The sequence below is a fragment of the Geotrypetes seraphini genome, chromosome 11 (assembly GCF_902459505.1).
Source record: "Geotrypetes seraphini chromosome 11, aGeoSer1.1, whole genome shotgun sequence".
In the NCBI taxonomy this organism is placed as follows: Eukaryota; Metazoa; Chordata; class Amphibia; order Gymnophiona; family Dermophiidae; genus Geotrypetes; species Geotrypetes seraphini.
The window spans coordinates 129,529,965-129,553,379 of record NC_047094.1 but is presented as its reverse complement, the minus strand read 5'-3'; the positions used below and the strand labels follow the sequence as shown (position 1 = coordinate 129,553,379).

Sequence of the window (23,415 nt, the reverse complement as noted above, 5' to 3'; positions counted from 1 at the left end):
CTTCAAATAATACAAAATATGGCTGTTAAACTTATATATAATGGAAAAAAATACGATCATGTCACCCCATTACTGACTAACTCCCATTGGCTCCCAATAAGTCATCGTATCACCTTCAAAATATTACTCCTTGTATTTAAAACCTTAACTTTCAACGAACCACAATTTATCAACAGAATGCTCATTCCATATAGTATTTCCCAGTCCCTTCGACTTGACGGCGCAAAAGCTCTTAATCGTCCCATCATTGAAAATTATAGGCACTAGAAGATATGACATGTTCTCAGTAATGGCCCCCCAATTGTGGAACACTCTACCCCAGTATATTAGAGAAGAAAAATACCTTAACCAATTCAAAAAAATTTCTAAAAAGTTTCCTTTTTAAAGATGCTTTCAACCTGTGCTTCCTTGGAAGCTCTTCTTTTTGTCTTTATGTTTTTATGCTTTCCAAAAACCAATAAAATTTTCTTGAACTGAAAAAAAAAAATTCCTCTCTCCAGTTCAAATTATTTGTATACAGATTTATTTATCCCTTCCTATTGTTTCTTTCCTTTGTTTCTGCCCCTTTTCTAAACTGCGAAGATGTAACTTTATCCCTTCATCCATCATGTTTCGTGTATGTTATAAATTTGTTAATTTGTTTGTCTAATTTTATAAACTTGTTTTTTATTAAGTTGTAATTCGCTTAGTAACTTGAATAAGCGATCCATCAAATATAAATAAAAATTTGAAACTTGAAAACTTTCTCTCCCTGCTTCCTTTCTGTCTTTCTCTCTCCCTGCCCCCTCTTTCTTTCTTTCTTTCTGTCTTTCTCTCTCCCTGCCCCCTCTTTCTTTCTTTCTCTCTCCCTGCCCTCCTCTGACCACCACCGATTTCTCCAAGCTACCGCCGCCAATTCTTCCTGCTTCCCTGACACCGACGCAGCAACAGGCCAAGTGTGTGCAGCAACTTTACAATCAGCGGACCCACAAGCCTTCCTCCCCATCCCTGATGTCATTTCTGATGTTGGAGAGGAAGTTTTGGGTCAGCCAGGCAGTGATTGGCTGGCCCAGAACGTCCTCTCTGAAGTCAAAATGATGGCGGGGGGGGGGGGAGGCTTATGGGCCCGCTGCTTGTAAAGTCGCATCCTGTTGTCCCCCAAGCACAGCACCTTTTTATAAAATTGTTACAGTGGGTTGCTCTCTTATGGTCTCATTCAAAACGGAACGTATGGTCCCTTTATCCATACTGGACCTAGCACACTGCTTGCCTTGTTGTTTTCTCACTCCTGCTATAGAAAAAAAAAGACATTAATGCAAGCTGATATGTTTTAACACCTTGTTTCTTTTTATTATCAGGCTCTACACAAGAAAGAGATATCTATAAAAAAGCTGTTGCAAACTTATCTAAACCACATATGGCTTTTAGGGCTATGTCACTTGCGAAAGAAGAAGCAGCTGCACTAAAGCCTACATTTTCTGGGAAGTATGAGGTGGTCGGACCCCTTGAGGTTGGCAAGGATGTCAATGTCAATTTGGTTATGAAAAATGAGGCTCCTGATACCAAGTCATTAACCATAGCCTTTGACGCAACTTCTGTAGTGTACACCAACAAAACAATAAATCCGATCATGACCTCCTCCAACTCTCTTTCTCTTGGGCCTAATGAAGGTAACGTTTTAAATTATTTCCGAATGTGTAGAGGTTACTTATTTAAGATGCAGAAATATATTCATTGCTGTTGGCCACTTGAACAAGAAAATCCTCGAGAAAGGGCTCTTCATCCTTTAGCGTGTGAAATATCTGACAAACATTTGGGCCTGCTTATACCATTCCGCACCATATATTTTCTCTTATGCCACAAGTTTAACAAGGATTCAGTGCAGTTTACAATAGATTTCTAATCAGTGATCATGAACAATGACTTAGATTGAAGAGGTAAAACGTCTTTGCCTTTCGAGCTATAGGTTTTAAGAGAAAAAATGAGTCTTTAGCATTTTCCTAAAGTTGTAATATTGTTTTTCCCTGAAAATAAGACAGTGTCTTATATTCATTTGGGGCCCAAAAAAGGCACTAGGTCTTATTTTCAGGGTATGCACATGACCATCTCTCCTTTCCTCTCCTTCACCTCAATTCTTCCTCTTTCTTTTCTCTCCCCAAAATGTGCAGCATCTTTCCTCCTCTCCCTCCTTCCCTCCCACCCCTGTGCTGCCATGCTCAGCATCTATCCTTCCCTCCCTCCCATACCTTGCGCAGCAGAACCCTTGAGCACCCCTTCAAAAGTAACATCATCAGTAATGCGGCAGAGTGAACTCCCCGACGGACAAGGCCGAAGCAGCCTGTTTAGAGTGCTGCCGGCCCGACGCTGCTTCGGTTGAAGGTAGGGCTCGCTCGCAGTCGGTGGGGAGGGAAGGATGAAGGGTCAACAGGGGTTTGACTGCGCGGTGGGGGGAGCCAGATTTAAGAGTTGCCAGCGAATCCCGGTACTAGGGTTTATTTTGGGGTAGGTCTTATTTTCAGGAAAACACGGTATGTGTCCAATCGATGCAGGTACTGTGGGACATTAAATAAAATGCTAGAAGAAGTGTCCAGAGTCAGTATCTAGAAACCACCCATTGCTGAATACAATACTGCACCGCAATTCGCGGGGGTTATGTTCCTGGAGTAATGAAGATGCAGGGGGATTGCGAAGATCTGCAATGTGACATAATCAGGCTCGAGGAATGGGCATCGACATGGCAGATGGGGTTCAACGTAGATAAGTGTAAAGTGATGCATGTAGGTAACAAAAATCTCATGCACGAATATAGGATGTCCGGGGCGGTACTTGGAGAGACCTCCCAGGAAAAGGACTTGGGAGTTCTGATTGACAAGTCGATGAAGCCTTCCACACAATGTGTGGCGGCGGCGAAAAGGGCTAACAGAATGCTAGGAATGATAAAGAAGGGGATCATGAACAGATCAGAGAAGGTTATCATGCCGCTGTACCTGGCATCTTTCCTTTTATTGTCTCCCTCCACAGATCCATCTTTTCTTAACTACCCTTTCATCCAGCATCTCTCCCTCCTTCCCCACCACCCCAGGGTCCGCCATCTCTCCCTTTCTTTTCCCAACTACCCTCCTATCCAGTATCTCTATCCCCCACCTCCACACCATCCCTTGTGTCCAACTTCTCTCCCTTTCTGTTCCTTCCCTCCCTAAAACCCATGGTCCATCATCTCTCTCCCTCTCCTCTATTTTCAGACCCATTATTTCTTCCCAAAGTCCAGCATATGTGCGTCTCTTTGAACCCCCCCCTTCCCTCCGTGTACTTCTACACCAGGGCCCCTCCTCCCCTGAAGGCCTGTCCCCCCTTAAAGGTCTGCATCCCATCACTGAAAGCCTGTCCCCCCCTTGAAGGCCTGTCCCCCCTTTGAAGGCCTGTCCCCCCCTTGAAGGCCTGCCTACCTGTCGCTCTTGAAGGCCTGTCCCCCCCCTTGAAGGCCTGCCTGTCTGTCCCCCTTGAAGGCCTGTCCCCCCCCTTGATGACCTGCCTGCCTGTTCCCCCTCTTGAAGGCCTGTCCCCCCCTTGAAGGCCTGTCCCCCCTAAAGGCCTGCCTGCCTGTCCCCCCCCCCTTGAAGGCCTATCTCCCCCCTTGAAGGCCTATCCCTCCCTTGAAGGCCTGCCTGTCCCCCTTGAAGGCCTGTCCCCCCCCTTGAAGGCCTGTCCCCCCCCCCTTGAAGGCCTGTCCCCCCTAAAGGCCTGCCTGCCTGTCCCCCCCTTGAAGGCCTATCTCCCCCTTGAAGGCCTGTCCCTCCCTTGAAGGCCTGCTTGTTCCCCTTGAATGCCTGTCCCCCCCCCTTGAAGGGCTGTCCTCCCTAAAGGCCTGCCTGCCTGTCCCCCCCTTGAAGGCCTATCTCCCCCTTGAAGGCCTGACCCTCCCTTGAAGGCCTGCCTGTCCCCCTTGAAGGCCTGCCCCCCCTTTGAAGGCCTGTCCCCCCTAAAGGCCTGCCTGCCTGTCCCCCCCCCCTTGAAGGCCTATCTCCCCCTTGAAGACCTGTCCCTCCCTTGAAGGCCTGCCTCTCCCCCTTGAAGGCCTGTCTCCCCCCCTTGAAGGCCTATCTCCCCCTTGAAGGCCTGTCCCTCCCTTGAAGGCCTGCCTGTTCCCCTTGAAGGCCTGTCCCCCCCTGAAGGCCTGCCTGCCTGCCTGTCCCCCCCCTTGAAGGCCTGTCCCCCCTTGAAGGCCTGTCCCCCCCTTGAAGGCCTATCCCCCCTTGAAGGCCTGTCTCCCTCCTGAAGGCCTGCCTGCCTGCCCGCCCCACCCTGAAGGACCGCTCGCCCCCTCCCACACCACCTACGGTAGAGAAGCAGCCAGCAGCAAGATCACGATGTCAGCGATCCCTGTGCTGCTTCGGCGCTGCTTCCTTCGCCGCGGTCCCGCCCCTCCTCTGATGTCAGAGGAGGGGCGGGACCGCGGCGGAGGAAGCAGCGCCGAAGCAGCTCAGGGATTGCTGGCATCGCGATCCCGCTGCAGGCTGCTTCATCGCAAACGGTGCGGGCGGGCCGGGGGGAGAATCCGGACGCCAGACGCCAGGGGGGGTGGGGAACCAGACGCCAACGGCTTCAAGGCCAGGAGCACCCCCTCAGGGCTTGCACCCGGGGTGGATCACCTCCCCCCCCCCGCTCCACCCCCACTTGGTAAGCCACTGCGTACAGGTTTTTACCACAGCCCAGGGTGCTAAATGCTCCGACATTGTTCTGATGCACATAGGAATTCTATGAGCGTCGGTGCATTTAACACTCCAGGCCGTGTTAGAAACCTCTACTGAGGCTTAGTAAAAATTGGGCTGGGGAGGTTATGTTTTTTAAAAAAATTTCTTAAAATGCTTCACACAGTACAGGAACAAAGCGCTTCACAATCTAAAATGTTTACAAATAGAACTGCAATAAAACCTAACCTCCAACACATTCCAAAGGACCATGTGGAAAAGTAGTGATCTGAATATGGTTGCTAACCAGTTAACCTCCAGGTCTCCCAAGTTCTGCCCACACAGGGTTAACAGATTTTACTCCTGTAAAATCTGGAGCCATAGCCCCGCCCAGTTACACCTATCCCTGCCCCATTACACCAAAGTCCCGCCCCATTCTGCCTCAGCCTCGCTCCAGCCCCTCCCCCTCAATCCATTTTCATCCTTGGGACCGCGTCAGGAGGGCATCCACGCATGCGCGGATGCAACATGATGACATCACATGCATGCATGCCTGTACCTCTATATAATATACAAACTGCTCCGATTGTAATCTCGGAAAGGTGGTATATCAGATCCCATCTCCCTGTGTTAGCAAATGCGCTGACCTGTATTTCACAAGATTATGCACCGTGTCAATGGCCCTCCTGAAAGGATACAAATGCTTTTGTACAAATTAAGGTCCTTGAAGATCAGGCATGGAGTTCTAAATTTAGCCCGAAGGTTAGGCACCGTTCAGTGCGATTCAAGTACAGTCGGGTGCTGTTTGGTGAATCGCGCCGAATGGCACCTATTTGGGCACTTAAAAAAATGGGCCCTCTCTAGGCATAACTTAAAGTTAGGTGGCCGTGCGAACGCTTAAGCACGCTCAAACATAGAAACATAGAAATAGACGGCAGATAAGGGCCACGGCCCATCTAGTCTGCCCACCGCAATGACCATCCCCTACCTAACTCTGTGAATAGATCCCACATGTCTATCCCATTTGGCCTTAAAATCAGGCGCGCTGCTGGCCTCAGTGACCTGAAGTGGAAGACTATTCCAGCGGTCAACCACTCTTTCAGTGAAAAAGAATTTCCTGGTGTCATCGTGCAGTTTCCCTCCCCTGATTTTCCATGGATGCCCCCTAGTTGCCGTGGGACCCTTGAGAAGGAAGATATCTTCTTCCATCTCGATGCTGCCCGTGAGATACTTGAACGTCTCGATCATGTCTCCCCTCTCTCTCTGCGTTCCTCGAGTGAGTAGAGCTGCAATTTATCCAGCCTTTCCTCGTACGGGAGATCCTTGAGACCCGCGATCATCCGGGTGGCCATTCTCTGGACCGACTCTAGTCTCAGCACGTCCTTTCGGTAATGCGGCCTCCAGAATTGCACACAGTACTCCAGGTGTGGTCTCACCATGGCATAATGACTTCAGGCTTACGGCTGACGAAACTCCTGCGTATGCAACCTATGATTTGCCGTGCTTTGGAGGAAGCTTGCTCCACTTGATTGGCAGTCTTCATGTCCTCATTGACGATCACCCCTAAGTCACGTTCTGCTTCGGTTCTTGTTAGGATCTCACCATTTAGGGTGTAAGTCTTGCATGGATTTTGGCTGCCCAGGTGCATGACTTTGCATTTTTTGGCATTGAAGCTTAGTTGCCAGGACCTAGACCAGCGCTCCAGTAGTACTAGGTCGTGCATCATGTTGTCGGGCATTGAATTTTTGTCTGTTGTGCTATTGGCCACTACATTGCTTAGTTTGGCGTCATCGGCGAATAATGTTATTTTAAGAGCAGCAATTCTGTAACAAGACACTTAAAACGTAGCCACGCCTATGTTTTTTGAAGGCCACCTAAATTTTTAGAGGCGCCTAGTTACAGAATCGCTCTTTCTAGCTAGGCGCCTAAGTTTCAATTATTGCTGATTAAAAAGCTTAATTGGGCTTGTTGTTCAATTTAGACAGGCGCCTATCTAATTGGGCACCTCCAAAATAGGCGCTGGTTTACAGAATTTGGGTCTCAGTGCATTGTGTCACTCACAACCTTCTATGAGGGCATCTGCTCAAACTCAGGGGCGGGAAATTTCATGGCGACACCAGGAAATATTTCTTCACCGAGAGAGTGGTTGATCCTTGGAACGAGCTCCCGGTGCAGGTGATCGAGGCAAACAGCGTGCAAGAATTTAAGAGCAAATGGGATGCCCATGTGGGATCCCTTAGAGGGTTAAGCCAAGGGAACCTTGCGCCAGGAGTGGGATCCCTAGGATAGTAGACTTGGGGGTGGGTCAGTAGAGTGGGCAGACCTGATGGGCTGGCCCTTATCTGCCGTCATCTTCTATGTTTCTATGTAACTGGAGGTGGTGCAAACCCTTTATAGTTAGACCAATGTAACGTGCATTACAGTAACACTTACAAATTCATGCTATTTCTTTTGTTCTGAAATATATGAGGAAGTATAAAAGTAACTGTTATCTGGTATTTTCATTTCATAATTTTGAATTTTCCAGAGAAACGATTGCTCATAACAATACCTTATGCTCGGTATGACGAACCTCTGACTGAAGACAATATGATAAAAATATCTGCTGTGTGTGAGGATGATAAAGGGGGGAAGAGTTTGGTAACTAAAACCCTGGTCTTGACGAGCCCTCCACTTCTCATAAAGGTAAGGGCATAAGAACATAACATAAGAATAGCCTTACTGTGGCATCAAACCAGTAGCCCCTTCTGGCCAAAACCCAAGGAGTAGCAACATTCCAGAGCTGAGATTGTGATGTCTTAATGCCTCATTCCACAGTGCCTCCAAGCCAACCTCATTTGTGATGTTACAATGGCTTAATTGTATTATACTTGGCTCCATACTGGGTCATCAAGCCCAGTAGCCCGTCCTCACGGTGGCCAATCCAGGTCACCAATACCTGGCCAGAACCCAAAGAGTAGAAACATTCTGGAACCCCAATGAGAGCAACATTTCAGAGCTGAGATTGTGATGTCATAATGCCTCATTCCACAGTGCCTCCGAGCCAACCACGTCATGTTACAATGGCTCGATTGTCTTGGCTCACGTAGGAACATAAGAAGAGCCTTACTGGGTTAGACCAACGGTCCATCAAGCCCAGTAGCCAATCCAGGTCATTAGTACTTGGCCAAAACCCAAAGAGTAGCAATATTCCATGTTAGTAATCCAGGGCAAGCAGTGGCTTCCCCCCTGTCTTTCTCAATAACAGACTATGGATTTTTCCTCCAGGAAATTGTCCAAACCTTTCTTAAAACCAGTTACGCTATCTACTCTTACCACAACCTCTGGCAATATGTTCTAGAGCTTAACTATTCTGTTAGTGAAAAACATTTTCCTCCTATTGGTTTTAAAAGTATTTCCCTGTAACTGCATCAAGTGTCCCCTAGTCTTTGTAAATCCTGATGCAGTATAAAAATTGGTCAACTTGTACCCATTCTACTCTACTCAGGATTTTGTAGACTTCAATCCTATCTCCCCTCAGCTGTCTCTTTTCCAAGCTGAAGAGCCCTAACCGTTTTAGTCTTTCCTCATACGAGAGGAGTTCCATCCCCTTTACCATCTTGGTCGCTCTTCTTTGAACCTTTTCTAGCGCCACTATGTCTTCAATTTGTCTTGAAGACAAGACTGGAGTTTAACTGTTAGGATATTTCACCCAGGCATAGTTTCTGTAGACTTGATCCCGCTATCTGGTTATCCTATTTTTGGTCTGGTTTTAAATCTGGCTTATAGTGGCACATTTAATCCTTAAGCAGATCTGATTGATAGTTTTGTGGGCCACTGGTTTACGATGTTTGTTTGGCTCACCTCAGATGGTTATCTTTACAACACATGGAAGGCTGAAAGAATTCTGAATCCTCAACAAACCTCTTTTTCTCTGCAGATTTCTGGAGATCAAAAACTAGGCGAGCCAATTAAGGTGGACATTCAATTTGCCAACACCATCGATGAGGCCGTGCAGGACTGTAAACTGGTTGTGGAAGGCAGTGGCATACTTAGAAATCAAATTGAAATAAAGTAAGTATTACATTTAGAAGAAACCCTTCCCAGGACAGCAGCCCAATTTGCAATGAAACTTATGTTACCAGATGGATAGGAAGCAACGGTTCATAGACAAAACCGCGGAAGACGACACCGGAAATGCTTCTATACATGCAACTTTGGTCATAGTATCTAGAATGCTGAATAATCTACATAAATTGCAGATTCATGTGCCCGAACAAACGAAGGGAAGAACCAACAAAGTCTGCAGTGGAGAAAACGAAAAAAAAACAAGGAAAAAAACTGGAGAAACGCGTACAATGATGCAGGCTAAGTTTATTGTATCAAATATTTGAGTGCGGTTAAAAACAAACCATAGGACCCGACTCAGAATATACATAATCATTATATGTATTTTTAATATGATTGTGTATATTCTGAGTTATTTTTATTCTAAGAACGTAAGAATTGCCACTGCTGAGTCAGACCGCTCACACGGCGGCCTTCTGGTCTAAGACCAGCGCCCTAACTGAGACTAGCTCTACCAGTGCATCAAGTTTCAAGTTTCAAGTCTATTCAATATTTGATTGATCGCCTATCATAATTACTAAGCGATTTACATATACAGAAAAGCACAGGATAAAACCATAACAATAATATAAATAAAAATATAAAAATCATTAAAATACTAGACAAATTACTACAGGAAACACTAGGATAGAGGGGAAAGAAATACAATTTATAATAGGAAAGGAGAGAACATTGAGGGTAAATTACAAAAGGAAGGGGAAAAACAAAATAAATTTATAAAAGAAATCTTCAAGTGACTGGAATGAGTGGAAGTAATAAAGAGCAATTAGCATTTCAATTAAGTATTGAAAGCGTCTTTAAAAAGAAAGCTCTTAAGTTGGTTTTTGAATTTTTCAAGATTTTTCTCTACCCTTAAATATAGTGGGAGAGAATTCCATGTTTGTGGTGCAGTAACGGTGAAGATATATTGTCTTCGAGTATTTATGAATTTCTTGTTCTTGTTCAGCAGAAACTTGTCTAACTTTGTCTTGAATCCTTGGAGGGTGTTTTCCCCTATATTAGGACCCCCGATGAAGGCGTGTTTACCGAAACACAGACCGTGTCGGGTCCTTTGGCTTGATTTTCAGGTAGTATTATTAACCGCACTCAGTTATTTGATAAAATTAACTTAGGGCTCCTTTTACGAAGCTGCGTTAGCGGTTTAACTCACGCTAATTTTGCCAGCCGTGCTAGCCGCTACCGCCTCCTCTCGAGCAGGCGGTAGTTTTTTGGGCTAGCGCAGGAGTTAGCTTGTGCTAAAAATCTGCGTGCGATAAAGCCGCTAACGTGGCTTCGTAAAAGCAGCCCTTAGCCTGCATCATTGTACGTGTTTCTGCAGTTTTTTTTCCTTGCTTTATTTTTCACGTGCCCTCCATCCGGAACATCTATAACAAAATTCATGTAAAAGTATGCCCGCCTTCTCGCTTCATTCACTTTTAAGCGTTAACCTTGCAGGTAATGTTACAAAATCTAATCTAATCTAATGCTTAGTTTGGTATACTGAGACTTCAATGCAGAAAAGCTCAACTCTAAACTAAACTAAACTAAATCTTAAGTTTGTATACCGCATCATCTCCATAAAGATAGAGCTCGACACGGTTTACAGATAATTCAATAAATGAGGGAAGGACATACTAAGAAATTAGGTTATGAAGGGGATAGCTAGCTTTACATTTTAAATAGATAGCTTTACGTTTTGGAGAAAAGCCAGGTTTTCAGATGCTTTCGGAATAATTGGAAAGAGCCGAGGTTCAGCAGTGGGGCAGGGAGGTTGTTCCAAAGCTCAGTGAATTTGAAGAAAAGGGATTTCCCTAATTTACCTGCATACATGATGCCTTTTATTGAGAATGAGAAAAAAGAAGAGAGAGAGAGGAGAAAAAAAGAGAGGAAGAGAGAGAAAAAAAAAAAAAGAGGAAGAGAAACTAAACTAAATCTTAAGTTTGTATACCGCATCATCTCCATAAAGATAGAGCTCGACACGGTTTACAGATAATTCAATAAATGAGGGAAGGACATACTAAGAAATTAGATTATGAAGAGGATAGCTAGCTTTACATTTTAAATAGATAGCTTTACGTTTTGGAGAAAAGCCAGGTTTTCAGATGCTTTCAGAATAATTGGAAAGAGCCAAGGTTCAGCAGTGGGGCAGGGAGGTTGTTCCAAAGCTCAGTGAATTTGAAGAAAAGGGATTTCCCTAATTTACCTGCATACATGATGCCTTTTATTGAGAATGAGAAAAAAGAAGAGAGAGAGAGGAGAAAAAAAAGGAGAGAGAGAGAAAAAAAGAGAGGAAGAGAGAGAAAAAAAAAAAAAGAGGAAGAGAAACTAAACTAAATCTTAAGTTTGTATACCGCATCATCTCCATAAAGATAGAGCTCTGCACGGTTTACAGGTAATTCAATAAATGAGGGAAGGACATAATAAGAAATTAGGTTATGAAGAGGATAGCTAGCTTTACATTTTAAATAGATAGCTTTACGTTTTGGAGAAAAGCCAGGTTTTCAGATGCTTTCAGAATAATTGGAAAGAGCCGAGGTTCAGCAGTGGGGCAGGGAGGTTGTTCCAAAGCTCAGTGAATTTGAAAAAAAGGGATTTCCCTAATTTCCCTGCATACATGACACCTTTTAATGAGAAAGAGAAAGAAATAAATAAAGATGAGAGAGAGGAAGAGAGAAAGAAAAAAAAGAGAGGAAGAGAGAGAAAAAAGAGAGAGAGGAAGAGAGAGAAAAAAGAGAGAGAGGAAGAGAGAGAAAAAAGAGAGAGAGGAAGAGAGAGAAAAAAGAGAGAGAGAGAGAAAAAGAAAGAGAGAGAGAGAGAAAAAAAAAAAAGAGGAAGAGAAACTAAACTAAATCTTAAGTTTGTATACCGCATCATCTCCATAAAGATAGAGCTCTGCACGGTTTACAGGTAATTCAATAAATGAGGGAAGGACATAATAAGAAATTAGGTTATGAAGAGGATAGCTAGCTTTACATTTTAAATAGATAGCTTTACGTTTTGGAGAAAAGCCAGGTTTTCAGATGCTTTCAGAATAATTGGAAAGAGCCGAGGTTCAGCAGTGGGGCAGGGAGGTTGTTCCAAAGCTCAGTGAATTTGAAGAAAAGGGATTTCCCTAATTTACCTGCATACATGATGCCTTTTAATGAGAAAGAGAGAAAAAAAGAAAAGAGAGAGGAAGAGAGAGGAAAAAAAAAGAGAGGAAGAGATAAAAAAAGAGAAGAGAGAGAGTAAAAGAGAGAGAGAGAAAAAAAGAAAGAGAGAGAGAGAGAGAAAAAAAAAAGAGGAAGAGAAACTAAAATAAACCTTAAGTTTGTATACCGCATCATCTCCATAAAGATAGAGCTCGACATGGTTTACAGATAATTCAATAAATGAGGGAAGGACATACTAAGAAATTAGGTTATGATGGGGATAGCTAGCTTTACATTTTAAATAGATAGCTTTACGTTTTGGAGAAAAGCCAGGTTTTCAGATGCTTTCAGAATAATAATAAATCTCTTAAATAGACAGGCTTTTAAGGTCGGATACGTAAACATAGCCTCATTTGACTTCAAATCTTACAGTAGAGCATAGATATTAAATTTAGACTTCAAAAGCATCTTTATATAAGAAAGATTTCAGAGAACTCTTGAACTTATCCAGAGATGGCACACTTCTAAGGGGAGAAGGCATGGAGTTCCATAGTTGTGGTCCATATACTGAGAATATCTCATTTCGCCTTGTGCTAATCATTTTTAGAGAGGGTATTGTAAGGAAGTTTTGATCCACAGACCATAAGGTTCTAAATGGAATGTTACGGAATTCATATATAATTTATTGAGAAAAGCTGGAAGGTTTGCCTGTTGAATTTTAAAACAAAGGAGTAGAATTTTATATGTTACTAGTGTTTAAGTCCGTTACATTAACGGGTGCTAGTAAAACCTCCTTCCCTCACATGTCCCCTATTTTCAGCCCCAGCTCCATCTCCAAACCCATTTTTACCCCCCCCCCATCCCCCCTTCTCCCATCTTTTCCCTTTCAGCCCCAGCCCCCTTTTCTCACCAGCAGCATTTCCCTCCGCACTCCACTTCCCTGTGCAGTAGCAGCAGAAGCATACCCTCCCCCTCTATTTTCCTGTGCAGCAGCAGCAGCATTTCCCTCCCCCAACCCACTTCTCTGTGCAGCAGCACCTCTTCCGTGCTCCCCCTGCCCCTCTTCCCTGCTCCCCCTGTCCAGCAGTGCCTCTTCCCTGCTCCCCTGTCCCTCTTCCTTGCTCCCCCAGTCCAGCAGCACCTCTTGCCTGCTCCCCTAGCCCAACAGCACCGCTCCCCTGGTCCTGCAGCACTTCTTCCTTGCTCCCCCTCACTGCCTTCCAGATTTTGTCCCACCCCCACCCTCCGAAGCCAGCTTGCCTGCCTGCCAACCCCTGTGCAGTAGAACTCTCTCTCTCCCCCCCCCCCCCTGCCAGCAGCACCTCTTCCCTGCTCTCTGGTCCCTCTTCCCTGCTTGCCCTATCCAGCAGCACCTCTTCCCTGCTGCCCCTCACTGCCTTCCATAGTTTGTCCCTCCCGCACCCTTCAAAGCCAACCTGCCTGCTAGCCATCCCCCTTTGCAGTAGAACCTCTCCCCCTCCCCCCCGCCACTATCTCCGCCTTGCAACCGACCCCACTGACCCTCCCACCACGAGACAACTGTCAAACCTCCGGCTCCAGCAGCGGCTGCATCACTTTAAAGACGCTGCTTCGTGGCCTTCCCATGCTCTGATTTCTTCTGCCATGTCTCTGATGACGGCAGAGGAAATCAGAGCATGGGAAGGCCGCGTAGCAGTGTCTTTAGTGTGATGCGGCCACTGCTGGAGCCAGGAGGTTTGTGCGTCTTGCGGTGGGAGGGTCAATGGGGGTTCGTGTGCACCGGGAAAGGGGGCACGGGGGGGAGGGGGCAACGACGGTGGCAAAGTTACAGTGAGGGAGGGAGGGAGTAGAAGCGAGCATGCGCACTCTTGCTGGTGGGGCCCTACAGCTCATGGAAAACAGAAGCACGCAGGTAAGAGTGTGCATGCACGCTTAGGGTTTATTATAGTAGATGATGATGCGATGTTGAATTGGCAGCCAGTGGGCATTTAAAGAAAGTTGCATGTGAAGTCAGAAAGGTGTTTGAAAATGATCTTTGCTAGCTAGGGTATTAAACTACCTAGTTAGCAACTTCTTCCATTAAAGGCCTCGGTGAAGAACCAAGCTTTCATCTATTCCCTGAAGAAGAAATAGTCTTGTGTTAAGCAAAGCCTTTCAGGGAGTTCATTCCAAAGCCTGGGGGTTATTCCAGAGAAGGCTGGCTGATGGGTATCACATCATGTGGTGTTCTTTCGAGGAGGTGTGATTATGGATACTCCTTGGGAGCAACTCAGTGACATTGGAGATGTGTACAGGGAGATCTTGTTCTTCAACTAAGGGCCTTAAAGATCAAACAAAGTTTTAAATTTTAGCCCTATGTTATACTTGGTAGCCAGTGAAGTTTTTGCAAAAATGGCATAATCTGGATACGTCATTTAGGAGGGGTTGTTGAATAGTTCTCAGCCCAACCAAGAAGAGAATGATGTGGAGCCATGAAACTTGCAAGTTATTCCACACTTTTCATGACACTTTTGTTTCAATGGTATGAAATGAAAAGTGTGGAATAACTTGAAAATTTCGTGGCTCCACATCATTCTCTTCATGGTTGGGCTAAGAACCTTCCAGCGGCACCTCGTATTATGATGTCATAATGCCTCATTCTACCAATGCCTATGAACCAACCTCATCAGTGATGTCACAATGACTTGGTTTCCCTATACTTGTGCCCATTTACTAGATGCATTTGCCTCATTGAAATGAAAAGTGTCAAGACAAGTGTGGAGTAACTTGTAAGTTTTATGGCTCCACATCACTCTCTTCTTGGTTGGACTGAAAACTTTTCAGCGTCTCCTTGTACAGCCTTCTGCTAATCTGTAAGCAGTTAAAGCTGGTACAGACAGTGGCGTAACGATGGTGAGTGGTGGCCGGGGTAGTGCCGCCCCTCCCCCCCTCCACCATGTACCCTTCCCATCCCCCGTACCTTTTAAACTTCACATCGGTGTTGGTAAACCCTTTGATGTCACTTCATAGGCGCGGGTCCTAGAAGCGACATCAGAGAGAACAGGGGACCTATGGGGACATATTAATAACATACTGGAATCATCGATTCCATCAACCTATGGTGTAGTAATCTGTGGGACATTGTTGCATACTAAACCGCCATTGGACCAATATAAAATCCAGCTTTTCAGAAAGATGGGCCTATACTATGGTCCACCCGGGCAAACCGGAGATATCGATGAAGAAATGGAAGCCGAGATGAAGAGAGAATGCAAAAGCGGTAACACGGTTATTATGGGAGACTTCAACTACCCTGGGATAGACTGGAGTCTTGCAAACTCAAAATGCGCTAGGGAGACAGAATTCCTGGGGGCTATATAAGATTGTTTCATGGAGCAGCTTGTTAGAGAACCAACGAGGGGAAATGCCACTCTGGATCTAATCCTAAATGGGTTAAGGGGACCTGCAAAGGAAGTAGAGGTGGTGGAACCGTTGGGAAACAGCGATCATAACATGATCAAGTTCAAGGTTGAGGTAGGAATACCGAAAGGAAAGAGAACCATAGCGACAACTTTCAACTTCAGGAAAGGAAACTACGAAGCAATGAGGGAAATGGTAAGGAAGAAACTTAGGAACACTTTCAAAAAATGGCAAATGGTAGAACATGCCTGGTCTTTTCTCAAGAACACGGTGAGCGAGGCACAAAATCTGTATATCCCCAGATTCAGAAAGGGGTGCAAAAAGAGTCGAACAAAAGACCCGGCGTGGATAACTAAAATAGTGAAGGAAGCAATAGGCAATAAGAAAAATTCATTCAGGAAATGGAAAAAGGACAAAACTGAGGGGAACTGGAAAGAGCACAGGAAGTATCAAAAGAATGTCACCGTGTGGTCCGAAAAGCCAAAAGAGAGTATGAAGAGAGGCTAGCCAGGGAAGCACGAAATTTCAAACCGTTCTTTAGATATGTTAAAGGGAAGCAGCCGGCTAGGGAGGAGGTGGGACGGCTGGACGACGGAGACAGGAAGGGAGTGGTGAAGGAGAAAGAAGAGGCAGAAAGACTTAACATGTTCTTTTCATCTCTATTTACAAATGAAGACACAATCAATATACCGGAACCTGAGCAAATCTTCAATGGAGATCAAGCAGAAAAATTAACATCCATGGAAGTGAGCCTTGAAGATGTACACAGGCAGATAGAAAAACTAAAAACTGACGGAATCCATCCAAGGGTTCTGAAGGAATTAAAGGAGGAGATAGCGGAACTACTGCAGCAAATTTGCAATCTAACCCTGAAAACAGGCATGATCCTGGAGGACTGGAAGATAGCCAACGTTACGCCCATCTTTAAAAAGGGATCAAGAGGTGACCCGGGAAACTACAGACCGGTGAGTCTGACCTCGGTTCCGGGGAAAATGGCGGAAGCACTGATAAAAGAAAACATCGATGAACATTTTGAAAGAAACGAACTTCTGATAACCAGCCAGCATGGTTTCTGCAAGGGGAGATCGTGCCTAACGAACTTATTGCACTTCTTCGAAGGAATTAACAAACGGATGGACAAAGGAGACCCCATAGACATCATATATCTACATTTCCAAAAAGCCTTTGACAAGGTGCCCCATGAACGCCTACTCCGGAAACTGAAGAACCATGGTGGAAGGAAACGTACATAGATGGATCAGAAAATGGTTGACGGGTAGGAAATAGAGGGTAGGAGTGAAGGGCCACTACTCGGATTGGAAGAGGGTCACAAGTGGGGTCCCGCAGGGTTCAGTGCTCGAGCCGCTGCTATTTAATATATTCATAAATAATCTAGAAACAGGGACGAAGTGTGAGATAATAAAATTTGCGGACGCCACCAAACTATTTAGTGGAGCTCGGACTAAAGAGGACTGCGAAGAATTGCAAAGGGAGTTGAACAAACTAGGGGAATGGGCAACAAGATGGCAGATGAAGTTCAACGTTGAGAAATGTAAAGTATTACATGTGGGAAACAGAAACCCGAGGTACAACTATACGATGGGAGGGATATTATTGAATGAGAGTACCCAAGAAAGGGACTTGGGGGTAATGGTGGACATGACAATGAAGCCGATAGCACAGTGCGCAGCGGCCGCTAAGAAGGCAAATAGAGTGCTAGGCATAATCATAAAGGGTATTATAACCAGAATGAAAGAAGTTATCCTGCCGTTGTATCGGGCGATGGTGCATCCGCATCTGGAGTACTGCATCCGTTATTGGTCGCCGTGATGGCGATACTCGAGAGAGTTCAGAGGAGAGCGACACGTCTGATAAAAGGTTTGGAAAACCTTTCATACGCTGAGAGATTGGAAAAACTGGGACTCTTTTCCCTGGAGAAGAGGAGACTTAGAGGGGATATGATAGAGACTTACAAGATCATGAAGGGCATAGAGAGAGTAGAGAGGGACAGATTCTTCAAACTTTCGAAAAATAAAAGAACAAGAGGGCATTCGGAAAAGTTGAAATGGGACAGATTCAAAATGAATACTAGGAAGTTCTTCTTTACCCAACGTGTGGTGGACACCTGGAATGCGCTTCCAGAGGACGTAATAGGGCAGAGTATGGTACTGGGGTTCGAGAAAGGATTGGACAATTTCCTGCTGGAAAAGGGGATAGAGGGATATAGATAGAGGATTACTGCACAGGTCCTGGACCTGTTGGGCCGCCGCGTGAGCAGACTGCTGGGCACGATGGACCTCAGGTCTGACCCAGCGGAGGCATTGCTTATGTTCTTATGTTATGTTATGTTCATTATTATGACCGGAATTGCCATGCAAATAGTTACTCAAGAATTGGAAAAGCTGGGATCAGCTTAACTTTTCCTTTTGGTGGACAAATTTATGTTTATATTATAAATTTGAGAAAATGAACTCAGATATGTTGGGGCATAATAATTTATTCAGATTAGTTTGGGGTCCTTTAATGACTTTTGTTACTTCGGTATAGTCGTCTCTTACCTTTAATTTCCTGTTGATTTACACACACATCCAGGTGGGGTGGGAGGGGGATATCTCTTTTGTTTTATTCTTTGATTGGATGTATTGGAAGGAGGGGGGGATTCATATTGTATTATTATTGATTGATTGCAAATGTGTATTCTCATTATCAATGTATGTATAATTTTATGCACTTGTATTAGCATTGAAAATTAATAAAGTTTTAAATTTAAAAAAAGGGAGAACGCCGATGCCGACACAGGCATCAGCCTCGTGCCAGGGAAGTATAAAACACATGAGGGAAAGCAAGAGGTGCACGCAGTGTTAGCGATCTGATGTCTAAAAGTAGGACTGCTTTAAACAGAAAATTTACATTCCAAGTTATATGTCACCATTCCCAGGGCAGGATTAATACGTCGAGGGCTCCTAAGCACACAGGCCCACTGGGCCCCCTGCTCCTGTGCCGGCTTCCCTTCTCATTATGTCATGATCATAGTTCTCTATATTTTAAAAAATTGCATTGGCTTCCAGTCGCTTTCCAGATGATTTGACATCAATTTATGTATGGAAACATCCCAGAATTGCTTAAAAGTAATATACTCAGCTATATACCAAAAAGATCTTTGCGTTCTGAGAATTTAGCTTTACTGAAGACGTCTGTGAAGCCAAGACTTGTCGAGACAGTTAAAAGGACTTTCTGTTGTGCGGGAGTTAAGTTATGGAAATGGGTCAGACTCAGATATGAAATTGCTGTGAAATGGGCAGGTGTAGAAAATTGCTAAAGACACAACTATTTGGAGATGCCTTTTTTTCTTTTTAGCTATTTTTGCTAACGTTGATGGACTATCCATGATCTTTATTATCCACATTATGTTTTTTTTCTGAAGATTGTATGTATGTTTATTTTATGTCTATTATTATGTATCTGCTTTTATTATGTGCTTGCTTTAAATATTGTGTACGTAAATTAAGTGAACCGTTTAGTTCTAAATGGTATATAAAATTTTAAAATAAATAAATGAGGGGAGGGGGGAAAAAAAGGAAGCCGGCACGCGCAGTGTTAGAGTCCTGTGGCCTGGGTTCAGTTCGCTTGCGGGTGGCGGGCCAGAAGGTAGCGATGGAGTAGAAGGGAAGGAAGCTCACCTCACCAGGCAGTCGGGGGCCCCCTGCCCTGTTTGCTTCCCCCTCTCCTAACGCCGGCCCTGGGGGGCCCCCCTGATATTTTCGAGCCCGAGGCACGTGCCTACCGGGCCTACCCTTTAATCCGGCCCTGCCCATTCCACTGAATATGTATTTCAATCTTTCTCCATTATGGATTATATGGTAGGTAATTAGTCACAATTATCCCCAGGAGATGATTTCCGCTAACTGTTTTGTTTCCTGTTTTAGTACACAAGGGTTAAAGCCTAACCAGAGACAACGAACCAGGTTTGACGTCACCCCTTACAGGCCCGGCAAAAGAGCGATACTGTGCAACTTTTCTGCCAACAAATTTTCAAATATTAAGGGAAGCGAGTTCCTAGATGTGAAACACTAATCATTTCTTACTGTCTGCCTGCTGAAACCGTCTGCTACCAGCACGTGAAAAGAGGTTTTTTTGAATGAAATGCATGACAAATCATTTCATTCGATCAAACTGCTAAAGAAGGAGAACAACAGAAATTCCTGCAGTAAAGTTTATCTGGAAATAAAACATTTGCTGGATTACAATTTTGTCTTTTCTGGTATTACTTGTAGAATATCAAAGCAAAACAGGACTCAGTAAATTCTGTATCCGGCACAAGTCTAGAGATCCGGGGGTTCCCGGGGGTGATTATAGTAGGCAACTCTCTCCCACATTCAATATCTATCCCCCTCTTTTACTAAGGTGCGTTATGCTTTTTAGCGTGTGATAAATATTAGCATGTTATCCTTTGGACGCGTTAGCGTTGATTTAGAGCGCACTAAATGGCTTAGTGCATCTTAGTAAAAAAGGGCCCATGTTGCAATTTGCTTACACAATCTTGAATTAACCAGTACAGTACCACAATAAAAGATGATTATCTACACCAGTGTCCTTCAACCACCAGTCCATGGACCAGTGCCGGTCCACAGAAATTTCCTGCCGGTCCACAGGGCCAGCACGTGCATCAGGCCCAAAACAGTGTTCTTCAACCGCCGGTCCACGGTGCGATCGATGCAGCGTTATCTTCGAGCCAGCTCCTTCTTCCTAACTGATTCAGTGCACAAAGCCACGGGCAGTGGCTCCTACGGGCATCTTGCACCTGAACCAAAAGGCTTCTCTCTAACGTTGCAACGTCAGAGAAAAGGCTTCCAGATGAGGCACGGGACGTGCGAGGTGCAATTAGTACTATTATGGGGGCGGGGTCTGGGGTGGAGATTGGGTAGAGATGGGCGGGGTCTGGCCCACGACTTAGCCCAGTGTTCTTCAACCCCCGATCCATGGACCGATGCCGGTCCACAGAATAATTCTTTTATTTCTGCCAGTCCATAGGTTGAAAAACACTGATCTACACATCCGTACTCAACCAACACACTCCCTCTATCCCATGTCTTGTATCTGAATTTTGTAACCCTTTTCCTAGGGTTAAAAGATGTCTAAATTTCCCCGGACATGTCCGGATGGTTTTTCAAAACCCGGCACTTTATCCGGGTTTTGAAAAGTTTTCCTTCGGGTAGGCTGTCCTGCCCAACGAGAGCAGGCAGCGGGAGGCGGGGCTGGGGTGGGCTTGGGTATGGGATCATGGGCAGTGACAGGACAGAACTGGGGAGTGACAAGGCGGGGATGGGTGGGTATGGGGGGGTCCAAATTTTCCAGAAATTGACCCTTGGAATCCACAGATGAGACAAAAATTCAAACCGAACAGCTTGTGGAAACTAAAGTAGCTAATGTCAACTATATTATTAATAAAATATCCACAACTTTATGTAAGGAACCCAACATGGACCGTGTTTCGACCTAAATGTCTTCCTCAGGGGTCCAACTGTGGATTCTTCAAAGCTTTGTAGATATGAACACTACGCCTGAGCGCAGGTAAAAGTGTCCTCTGGCATTGCTGCTAAGGAGAGATCAAGGCCAGAGGACACTTTTACTCGCGCTCTGGCATAGCTTTCATATCTACAAACCTTTGAAGAATCCACAGTTGGACCCCTGAGGAAGACATTTAGGTCGAAACATGGTATTAAGACCTACCCCGAAAATCATGCTAGGGCTTCTTTGGGGGGAAGGTGTTATTTTCAGGGAAACACGGTATTAAGACCTACCCCGAAGATCATGCTAGGGCTTCTTTGGGGGGTAGGTCTTATTTTCGGGGAAACACGGTATTAAGACCTACCCCGAAAATCATGCTAGGGCTTCTTTGGGGGGTAGGTCTTATTTTCGGGGAAACACGGTATTAAGACCTACCCCGAAAATCATGCTAGGGCTTCTTTAGGGGGGTAGGTCTTATTTTCAGGGGAAACACGGTATTAAGACCTACCCTGAAAATCATGCTAGGGCTTCTTTGGGGGGTAGGTCTTATTTTCAGGGAAACACGGTATTAAGACCTACCCCAAAATCATGCTAGGGCTTCTTTAGGGGGTAGGTCTTATTTTAGGGGAAACTACGGTATTAAGACCTACCCCGAAAATCATGCTAGGGCTTCTTTAGGGGGTAGGTCTTATTTTCGGGGAAACACGGTATTAAGACCTACCCCGAAAATCATGCTAGGGCTTCTTTGGGGGGTAGGTCTTATTTTCGGGGAAACACGGTATTAAGACCTACCCCGAAAATCATGCTAGGGCTTCTTTGGGGGGTAGGTCTTATTTTCGGGGAAACACGGTATTAAGACCTACCCCGAAAATCATGCTAGGGCTTCTTTAGGGGGTAGGTCTTATTTTCAGGGAAACACGGTATTAAGACCTACCCTGAAAATCATGCTAGGGCTTCTTTGGGGGGTAGGTCTTATTTTCAGGGAAACACGGTATTAAGACCTACCCCCAAAATCATGCTAGGGCTTCTTTAGGGGGTAGGTCTTATTTTGGGGGAAACACGGTATTAAGACCTACCCCGAAAATCATGCTAGGGCTTCTTTAGGGGGTAGGTCTTATTTTCGGGGAAACACGGTATTAAGACCTACCCCGAAAATCATGCTAGGGCTTCTTTAGGGGGTAGGTCTTATTTTGGGGGAAACACGGTATTAAGACCTACCCCGAAAATCATGCTAGGGCTTCTTTAGGGGGTAGGTCTTATTTTCGGGGAAACACGGTATTAAGACCTACCCCAAAAATCATGCTAGGGCTTCTTTGGGGGGAAGGTGTTATTTTCAGGGAAACACGGTATTAAGACCTACCCCGAAAATCATGCTAGGGCTTCTTTGGGGGGTAGGTCTTATTTTCGGGGAAACATGGTATTAAGACCTACCCCGAAAATCATGCTAGGGCTTCTTTAGGGGGTAGGTCTTATTTTCGGGGAAACACGATATTAAGACCTACCCTGAAAATCATGCTAGGGCTTCTTTGGGGGGTAGGTCTTATTTTCAGGGAAACACGGTATTAAGACCTACCCCCAAAATCATGCTAGGGCTTCTTTAGGGGGTAGGTCTTATTTTGGGGGAAACACGGTATTAAGACCTACCCCGAAAATCATGCTAGGGCTTCTTTAGGGGGTAGGTCTTATTTTCGGGGAAACACGGTATTAAGACCTACCCCGAAAATCATGCTAGGGCTTCTTTAGGGGGTAGGTCTTATTTTGGGGGAAACACGGTATTAAGACCTACCCCGAAAATCATGCTAGGGCTTCTTTAGGGGGTAGGTCTTATTTTCGGGGAAACACGGTATTAAGACCTACCCCGAAAATCATGCTAGGGCTTCTTTAGGGGGTAGGTCTTATTTTGGGGGAAACACGGTATTAAGACCTACCCCGAAAATCATGCTAGGGCTTCTTTAGGGGGTAGGTCTTATTTTCGGGGAAACACGGTATTAAGACCTACCCCAAAAATCATGCTAGGGCTTCTTTGGGGGGAAGGTGTTATTTTCAGGGAAACACGGTATTAAGACCTACCCCGAAAATCATGCTAGGGCTTCTTTGGGGGGTAGGTCTTATTTTCGGGGAAACACGGTATTAAGACCTACCCCGAAAATCATGCTAGGGCTTCTTTGGGGGGTAGGTCTTATTTTCAGGGAAACACGGTATTAAGACCTACCCCGAAGATCATGCTAGGGCTTCTTTGGGGGGTAGGTCTTATTTTCAGGGAAACACGGTATTAAGACCTACCCCGAAAATCATGCTAGGGCTTCTTTAGGGGGTAGGTCTTATTTTCGGGGGAACACGGTATTAAGACCTACCCCGAAAATCATGCTAGGGCTTCTTTGGGGGGTAGGTCTTATTTTCGGGGAAACACGGTATTAAGACCTACCCCGAAAATCATGCTAGGGCTTCTTTAGGGGGTAGGTCTTATTTTCGGGGAAACACGGTATTAAGACCTACCCCGAAAATCATGCTAGGGCTTCTTTGGGGGGTAGGTCTTATTTTCAGGGAAACACGGTATGATTCTGCAGGGAGAGGGAGAAAAGGAGAAAATAATCTAGTGTTCTTCCTGCTCACGTTCGATTACCCCCTGTTTTTCAAAGGTGTGT

General features: G+C 45.2%; 1 pseudogene; it reads left to right on the top strand.

The window, feature by feature from the left end:
* LOC117368885 overlaps positions 1–19,509 on the top strand; it is a 64,997-nt pseudogene extending 45,488 nt beyond the window's left edge.
* Positions 19,510–23,415: the final 3,906 nt, after the last annotated feature.